This window comes from Lycium barbarum, chromosome 2 (assembly GCF_019175385.1).
Source record: "Lycium barbarum isolate Lr01 chromosome 2, ASM1917538v2, whole genome shotgun sequence".
Classification (NCBI taxonomy): Eukaryota; Viridiplantae; Streptophyta; class Magnoliopsida; order Solanales; family Solanaceae; genus Lycium; species Lycium barbarum.
In genome coordinates this window covers 144,857,593-144,867,501 of record NC_083338.1, presented here as the reverse complement: position 1 = coordinate 144,867,501, position 9,909 = coordinate 144,857,593, and positions in this window count along the sequence as shown.

Below are 9,909 nucleotides of genomic sequence, written 5' to 3'. Positions count from 1 at the left end.
ATAAACATTACATGTCTCGTTTTCTTTTAGTTTATTTTTTTACTAGAACTCTTTTATGCAACTATTACCTTTCCACAAGTATTACACTTTCGTTTAAAATTTTAACAACATTTATAAATCGTATTTCAAAATAGTATTAAAAGTATTCTTTTATACAAATTATTATTATTTTACAAGTTCTATTTTAAATAGCATTTTTACATATTTATCTATAACTTTAGCCATACTTACAAAATTACCTTCCTTTTCTATAATACTATATTTACATCTAGCCTAATTAATTTTAAGTCCGGTCGGTTAACCATTGTTAATGGGTCTTAAAGGGTGCCTAATACCTTCCCTTTAGACTAATTGAACCCTTACCCATAATCTTAAGTTTCGCAGACCTTAAACAGAGTTAACTTTAAACATAACTTTAATAAACTTTGGGTGTCCTAATTCACCATAAATAATTAGGTGGCGACTCCTTAAAACAAACACAAAAAACAGGAATCTCCAATATGTCGTACTTCTACTTTAACTCCCGGGTTAAAAAGGGGTGTGACAGCTTGGCGACTCTGCTGGGGAATCACTTAGGTTCTAACCATAACAGACTTAGTTTAAATAGGCTTTGTGTGTTTATTTGGAATCACTTTATTTATTTGTTAACTATTTTTTACATGCTATTAATTGTTGGTTTGATATAAACTATTTCTTTTGATATAAACTGTTTATGTGTTACTGCTTCGATAAATTGTCATTCCGTTCATATTTCCTCCACTTTTGGAAATCTCACACTATCACACGTACACGCGAGGTGTGCTTAGCGCACCCGCAAATTTCTTCGTAGAATCCAAATCTTAGGAGAGTTGGCGCGTGCGCGGGGGTGCCCGAGTAACGGGGACCGCGTAGCCTTCTCACTCGAGTTGTCCGCTCGGGAACCTTGCGTCTAGTGAACCCACTCCTAGTCAACCTAGGATAGAGCTAAACCAACACCTTTATTTAAGAGCATACATTTCATATCCTAGGAGGTTTAATGCCCTTGGTGTATTAAGCCCATTAGACGACTTTACCCAAACGTCCAAGCGGGTTCACGACCCCGAGCGACACACCAATCATACTTTATGCGCATGTTTGAAGGATAACTGTGCCTAAATATTGACTATTTGCTCTAATTAATTAAACTTTAGAAAGGAGGGGGTGACTAACATTTCTATGACAGGTATGCATCGGAATATAACAAATGACGAAGATCAAGGGTATCACAAATGGAGCTAGAAGTTAGACATAGAAATTTTATTTACTTTATTTAGATTAGGAAATACTTTATGTTGTATTCATTTGACATGTAATAAATATTACATTATCTTGTACTTTATTTTGGGAAATAGGATTCGTTTAATCAAAGCAACGGGATGACGTATTATGGTACACTTTACCCTTCAAACAAACGTTAGGCCTACCTCTGGCACAAAGAGGTCACATGCATGTTAGGACACGTTGTTGCTTGATATGCTTGTTTGACAACTTGTTTGACTCCATTTGATGAATTATTTGCTACATGACTTACTTGACTTTACGTGATAATGACTTTACCTAAATATGTTCATGAGATTAACATCGTTTATACTGTATGTCTATTTTATCTTATTCCCGAACAGAGAGTTGATTCGTGTTGACGCTCGATGGCCGACCATCCTTACATCACGAGGTCAAAGACGTCATCGTTACCTGAACGTAGTTGGGCTGTCCAAGGAAATGAAATTACTATGTCTGATCCGGCCGCATCTGTTCCAACTGGTGTAGAAAACCTCGTGATCGCTAGCGATCCGCCTGAAACTTCTGAACATGGAACTGCTATTCAACGGGATGAACATATCGCCCGCCTGACTCAAGAAATTGAGAATCTACGTGGAGAACTAAATCGGGTTAGGGACTTGACCAATTTATCCATCACGCTCCAAAATTCACCTTCTGAACCTAGCAATACTGCACCAGAACCACCTCGTTTCCCATCACTCGAATCCCCAGTTCCTGAGCATTTTCCTCCCCAAAACAATGCACCTACCAACAACAACTTACCTCCGATCACCCCCGCAAATCCACAAAATCCAACATCCGTCTATACTCCCCCACAAAGTCAACCAACCACTTACACTAGCTATACTCCTCCACAAAATCAACCACCCACCTACACTACCTATGCTACTCATAATCCACCACCCGTCAACCCACCAAGTCAATCGCTAGTTCATACTCCCTATGTTCCTTTACCCACCAACACTAATCCACTACCCACGACCACTCCTCTAAACCCACCAAATCAACCACCTATAAACACCAATTATAACACACCACCTCTTGTCCAAAACACCCCCATCGTCCAAACTTATCCAACCCAGCATATACACGGGGCACACTTTGTCACCCCTAATGCACAATGCGTTCCTCCGGTATATGCCGCAGAAACACAAGCCTTTACCAATCCAATAACGGTCAGGTTCCAACCCGAGGTAGATCAATACGAGGAAATGGAAAAGGATGCAAAGGCAGGGGCAGATAACATACTGCTAAAAGAAATCCACAGTCTCAAAGAAGCAATGAGGAACCTTCAAGTCGCTAGAGGAACTAAGAGTGTAGAATATGAGGATCTCTGTGTCCAACCTGACGTCGATTTACCCGTAGGCTACAAACCGCCAAAATTTGATACATTCAATGGAACAGGCGACCCTCATACACACTTAAGGGCTTATTGTGACAAACTGGTTGGAGTGGGCAGAGACCAGAGCATAAGGATGAAGCTCTTCATAAGAAGCTTATCTGGCGAAGCACTTACTTGGTATACACAACAGGATGTCCGTAAATGGCGTGGTTGGAGTGACATGGCGCAAGACTTTATGGACAGGTTCAGTTTTAACACCGATATCACACCAGATAGAGTTTACATGACTAAGTTAACCAGGAAGTCAACTGAGACGTTCCGCGAATATGCGTTACGTTGGAGGTCAGAAGCAGCCAGGGTTCAACCTCCGATGAATGATAGGGAAATGACTGCTACCTTCATTGAATGCCAGGCTGGCATATTTTACGAGAAAATGATAGGTATGATGGGACAAAAATTCACAGAAGTTGTTCGAATGGGAGAAGCCTTGGAAGAAGGAATCAAATCGGGGAAAATTCAAGATCTTATTGCTTTACAAGCAATGAACAAAGCTATACAATCTGGTTCTATCAACGGGATTAAAAAGAAGAAGGAAGATGTCGCTGCAGTCATGAACGCTCAAGGACATGAGCCGAGCCAAGCCATTCCATACTTTAACCACCCACAACAAACTTTCTACCCTTACCACTACCCTGAACACTACCAAGCTCCACTACCTCCTTACCCCGTTTACAACACCCAAGCAAACTACTACCAACCCCGAGCGCCTCCGCATCAAAACCCACGCCCGTATCAACCCAACCAAGCTCCAACTTACCAAAATCGACCACATACTATACCTAGAGCCCGTCCAAACCCTGACACCAAAAACACCCGTAATTACACTCAGATCGCTGAACCCTTGGCTCAATTGTTCGAAAGAATGAAAGCAGCAGGCATAATACAACCGATTGAAGGAAAAATTCCCGAGCCTATCCCAAAATGGTTTGATGGTTCCAAAAGCTGCGCATACCACTCTGGAGTTGTTGGGCACGCCACTGAAGATTGCTATGGGCTTAAAAACAAAATCGAAGCCCTGATTAAGGAAGGAGTAATTCAGCTCGCTGAAGCTAAGCCCAATGTGGTCAACAATCCTTTGCCTGCTCACGGAAATGCCAAGATTTAGAGGAGTCCAGTGCGGAAAGAGTCAGATCAACAACTTTGTCGCTCTCGTGGGAACAATCCAATACAACTACTCGCAACACCAAGGCACTGACAATATGGGGCGCCGAACCAGGAAAGACTCTGAAGAATTGGACTTGTACTCCGTCCTCGATCCGTCGGGAGCCTTGGTAGCATGAACATGTAGTGAACTTGTTTTCTTTTATTGATGCTTGAACCGTACTCAAAATTTTGTTTGTTTTGCTTCACCTTGTGGAAGCTTGAATTGCAAAACTATGAATGCATTTCTGATTTTTCTTAATCATCTATTTTCTACTTTATTTATCAAAACTGTCAACTCTACGATTGTGACATGAAATGTACGAATAGACAACACATATTCCGAGAGAGTAACAAAGAAACTAGGGGGACAAGACAAGATTCCACTCACAAGAATTGAAATAGCCGATAGGTGATAACATAAGCCTAAAAGCTAGCAATTCAAGAAGAAATCAAAGTACGACATTAGGTTAGACAACCTAGTTTGCAACCTTTCCTTTAGGTGCGAACTACGCTTGACCTGATTCCTCGGTGGATACGTAGGCAGCCCACATAGGGACTCGGTCATACTAGGTTAGAATGTTTGCCTATTTACATGCGTACGAACTACGTTCTGACCTGATTCTCATGGTGAGATACGTAGGCAGCCCACATAGGGTTCGGTTGTGCTATAACAGAAAAATCAAAAAAAAAATCCTTATACAAGGAGAACTATGCTTAGCCTGATTCCCTCGGTGGGATTCGTAGACTATTAACATACAGATCCGCCACACCTAGATATAAAATCCAACAAATCTTTTACCATTTATATAATAGAACTACGCTGACCTGATTCCCTTGGTGGGATACGTAGGCAATCCATATCGGGTTCGGTCCCTTTATTAGAAAACTCAGACCACTTTATGTATTTTACGAACTACGTTCTGACCTGATTCCTCAGCGGATACGTAGGCAACCCATATAAGGTTCGGTCACACCGCAACATAAATTTAGTACACCCTTCAGAACCAAAACTGGGGCATATTTTTTTGAAAAAAAATATAGACGAAAGAACGGTTGGACATCGACAAGATTAAGGCTATCAGACAGGAAGTATTACAGACCAATTACTTTAGAAGCGTCACAATCTAAAGTTGGCAGAATATTTTACAACTTACATATGTATACGTTTACATATATATCTTTCCTTACATACATACATTTACATATACATATTTCACAACCTATATACATATAGTCACATTTCCTTATACATATACCTACATATCGACCTTTCAAATCAAATACTTTCTTGCAATTGATTCACTACTGTTCACCTACCGAGGCTTGAATGGAGATCACAAGATCCAAACAAACAAGACGAATGGAGCGCCAACCACGTCAAGCTTCGAGTCAACACGAATCAACTTCCCCCCTCCCAAACTAAGAATTTTTCTTTGAGTGCAGGAATTAAAAGACCGTGAGATCAACAGTCAAGTCTATCACGACCGAAAAGCATCATCTGGCTCAATATGGCCTCGCCTCAAAAGCCAAACGGCTTTATTTCTAAACTCTATTTTTAATTTTATTTTATCAGAACAACTTTATGACTTCATTAACGAATATACCTGTTTTGTAGGTTAAAGACGAATCAAATCAGGATTACGCGTCATTAATTCAGCCTGTTGCGATAGCGTCGACTTCATCAGCCAAACGGCTATGCTATCACTTTACTACATACTCTATTACCTTCTTTATCTGCTTTAACCATTTTGCCTGAACTTTACAGGAATCAACATTGAGTCTCCGAAGACAACCGGAGGGATTTACCATCAAATCTCCGAAGACAACCGGAGACATCACATGGCTATACGGCCTCATACGCACAAGCCGGACGGCTACACTATGACTTTACCCTCTATTTTATCATTTACTCTACCAACTTTAACAACTTTACCCTGAACTTTACAGGAATTATCATTGGGTCCCCGAAGACAACCGGAGACACAACATCAAGTCCCCGAAGACAACCGGAGACACAACATCAAGTCCCCGAAGACAACTGGAGACATAGCATCAAGTCCCCGAAGACAACCGGGGGCATCATTCGGCTATACAGCCTTACATGCATAAGCCAGACGGCTACACTATGACTTTACTCTCTACTTTATCATTCACTTTACCAACTTTAACGATTTTACCCTGAACTTTACAGGAATTATCATTGGAGCCTCCGAAGACAACCGGAGACATCATCCACTTTACAACTTTATCCTGGACTTTACGGGAATCATCATCAAATCTCTGAAGACAACCAGAGACATCGCATGGCCACACGGCCTCATACGCATAAGCCAGACGGCTACACTTTGACTTTACTCTCTACTTTATCATTTACTTTACCAACTTTAACAATTTTACCCTGAACTTTACAGGAATTATCATTGAGCCTCCGAAGACAACCGGAGACATCGTTTGGCTATACAGCCTCATCAGCATATCATTGAGTCCCGACAACCATCGGAGACATCACCCGGCTATACGGCCTCACCCGCATAAGCCAAACGGCTACACGCTTATTTTACTCCTTACTTCATTCCTTTATTTCATCATCTACCTTACCACTTTAATGAATTTACCTTAAAATTCGCAGATATCATTTAACATCGAGTCCCGGAAGACAGCCGGAGACCTTATCACTATCATCTGCAAATGCAACTGGAAATATTATCACATCCTCAGCATACGCATCACGCATTCATTCAAGTCCCTGAAGACAATCAGAGACAACATTAGCCACACGGCTTCACTTTCATTCCCACACTCATATTTACTATCATTTTACACTCTTTACAGTTTTACACTTTCAACTCTATTACTAATTTTGACATGAATTTCAGTTTTGGCAGAAAACACAGCCTGCAGGGACGCAACACAACGTGGAACTTTATCTTACGCAGTGAACTGGGGCAAATTTGCTGAAAGAGGAATATCAAACTCATAAGCAAGGGTCACGAATCTACTCTCGAACTCAATTCCGCCTATGTCCACAAACACGTGATACGTAGGTTAATTTCTCTTTCACATCTCCTGCTAAAACTCTACTAAATCTACTCTTTTCACATTCTCATATTCCTTTCTACACCCCCAGCGTTTCCATAACTCAACACTGGGGCATCTTTGAAGAATTTACGCCGTGTCTAGTAGAGTCCTGCTTATGGGCGTATTGCACGCCACGTTTATAATTAAGATACTATAAGCCTATGTTCCGTTCTCGTCACCTGTGCACTACCCTTACAAAGTTATAAATCCATTCTCTCTACAGGTTTGGCCACGATTCTTTCCATACCATCATATTTTCCATCAATTTTCCTAAACCGTACTTTCTTACAAACTCATATTCGTCAGTCCAAACAAAATTGGCTACTACGTCAACTTCTTCGCCCGAAGACTCTTACATCATCTCCGGTCGAAGAGGGGCATCTGTTGACACCCAATTTTGTCCCTCCTTTATTTAATTTACCCGGGTTTTTAAATTTACTAACGAGCTAAATACTTTATTTTTCGCGATATTTTCACTACTTTTATTTTCAATATTATGAGCATTACTTTATCACAAATTTTTAAAAACAGTTAGTCATTGTTTCGTTTTCGGGTTCCGATTCGTTAAATTAATTACAAGACAACACTTTGCAAAATATTTATTTTTTACATATTAATTATTTATTGTCTTTACATAATATATATTTTACCAGTTACTAAATTAGAAGCCCGAAGATAATTAAATAGCGGAGGAAGGACCAACAAATTAATGGCCCAAAATACCAATACAATATTATTCCCTATCCAAATAAATAACCTACATTTTTATACCCAACCCACATTTTAAACCCCACATTTTCAGACCATGTTTAAATTAATGGGCCAGCCCAAACGGACCAGCCCATTACCCGCGACCCGACCCAGTCCAATTCTCTTTTCTTTACCCTAATCCCATTTCTCCTTCTTTCTTTCGACTTCCGCCTCCTTCATCGTCTTCTCCCTTTTCTCTTTTCTCTCCGCCTCATCTCTCCCTTCATCTCTTTCGCCGCCGCTCCTCCTCTCTCCCCTTCCTCTCTCTTCATCGTCGTTCTCTTCCTCCCCTTCACCCTAAACCCTAGCCGCCGCACTCACACCCCATTGTTTTCTCCGTCACTTCTCCTTCTCTCTGACACCTCCACACGCCTGTTCCCCACGTTCTCCCCACCACACCTCTGCCATCCTCTCTGTCTCCATTTCACCTTGTCCCCCACGCTTCGTTCTGCCATCCCCACCCCTGTCCTTAATCTCTCTCATACGCTCCTCTCTTTCTTGAATACAAATGAAATCTATAAATACAAGGCAAGTGAATCGTTTAAAGGGGGGATTTTCTCAGGTTTCGGAGGAGACACAAGTTTCCTGTCCTTAAGTCTTGAGCTTCATTTCTACTCTAGTCTTGATTTTCTTTTAAAATCAGAAAAAAAAAACCTTTTTGTTGAAAATATAAGGATCTGGAACCCAAAATTCCCTACAACACAAGTTTTAATCGATAAAAAGCAGCCAACAATTTACTCCATTTTTTTATTTTGGAATTTTAGTTACTTTAATCGAGTTCGAATCGATTCATAACGAAAGAGTAGATTCGACGACCTCGACATCCCAGTTCATTGCGCACAAAACAGGTAAACTTCGATACCTTTATTACTTCGAGTCTTTAATTTCTGCTTTGGTTAAATTTTTAGCTGGTGCTGCTATTTTTATGTTATGTAGTTTCTTTGTCGTCATATTATTTTCTGATGTTTTGGGAGCTGTTAGGATAAAACGTTAATCGCCAAAATGAATTTGAAAGAGGTATACTGTAATTTGGATGTTTAGATTGAATTCCCAAAACTTAGAACCCACTTAGAACCAAATATACATATGGTATACAATGAGCTATCAAGATAAGGCGAAGGTATATATTCGATATACGTCTGATATACACACTATGGTGTGTATATCGTAGGTATATCACGTATACGACAAGAACAGGCTGACATTGTCTCTCTTTTACTCTATCTGTTCAAAGAATATATCCTGCCATGAATGTAATCTACTTTAAGTTAGCAGTTGCATTTCTTATTTAGTTATATATGTGGCATGTTCTGTTAGGTAAGTGTGATAGGCATCAACACATTTAGATACAATTCTTGTCTTAATAGGTATTGGAAATCAAATTGGTTAGTCTAGTATCATACTTAGATGGAAATCTGATTTAGCTGTTCAGATGATTGTCTCGGAATGATTGTTTGAGTATTGGTTTAGACTACATGGGTTGTTCGACATAACTGCCCCCCTAGACTAGGAGACTATGCAGAATGTCATTCGGATTACGTGCACTCTTAATGTGATCAGTGATGTTTAATAATCTAAAGGGACCTCCGAGGATTGTTATGATGGTTTTGTTTAGAATTATGATAGCTTGAATACTTTGATCACAGAATTTTGCTGACGCTGTTTAGGTAAACTGAAGTGCTCATGAAGAATTTAGCTTATAAAGTTTGGTTTCACTTGTTCTTGAATACCCTGATCTGAAACTTATCTGCACTGTTCTTAGCTTAACACTGCCTATTTCACTATCATGTTAATTTGTATGAACTATTGCTGAGCTAAATAAGGAAGTTGGATTAGGATGAATCTAGATTTAGTAAAGTCTGAGGCCTGCTTGCAAAAGTCTTATAATGTGACTAGGTTGTTTGGATGTGACTAAATAAGGCTTAACTGGTTTCAAAGCACATGCTAGTTTATCTTAGTAAGTCGGCATCTGAGTCTAATAAGGTGAAAAGGTCTGAATGAGTTAGGATACCATCCTAATATGTACCATGTTTGAGCTTCTACTGAAATAGTCAAGAAAGGAAACCACTTAGGTTAATATGAACCTTGTATGCATTAGGTGATTGAAAGGGTTGAACCCTGATAATTCAAATCGAAATCTGAATGATTGACTTGGAACTTATATGTGAGCATGAACATCCAGTTGTCTCTCTATATGTATGCTTGTGTTAGAGCTCATCTAATGTTGGTATTCTGCT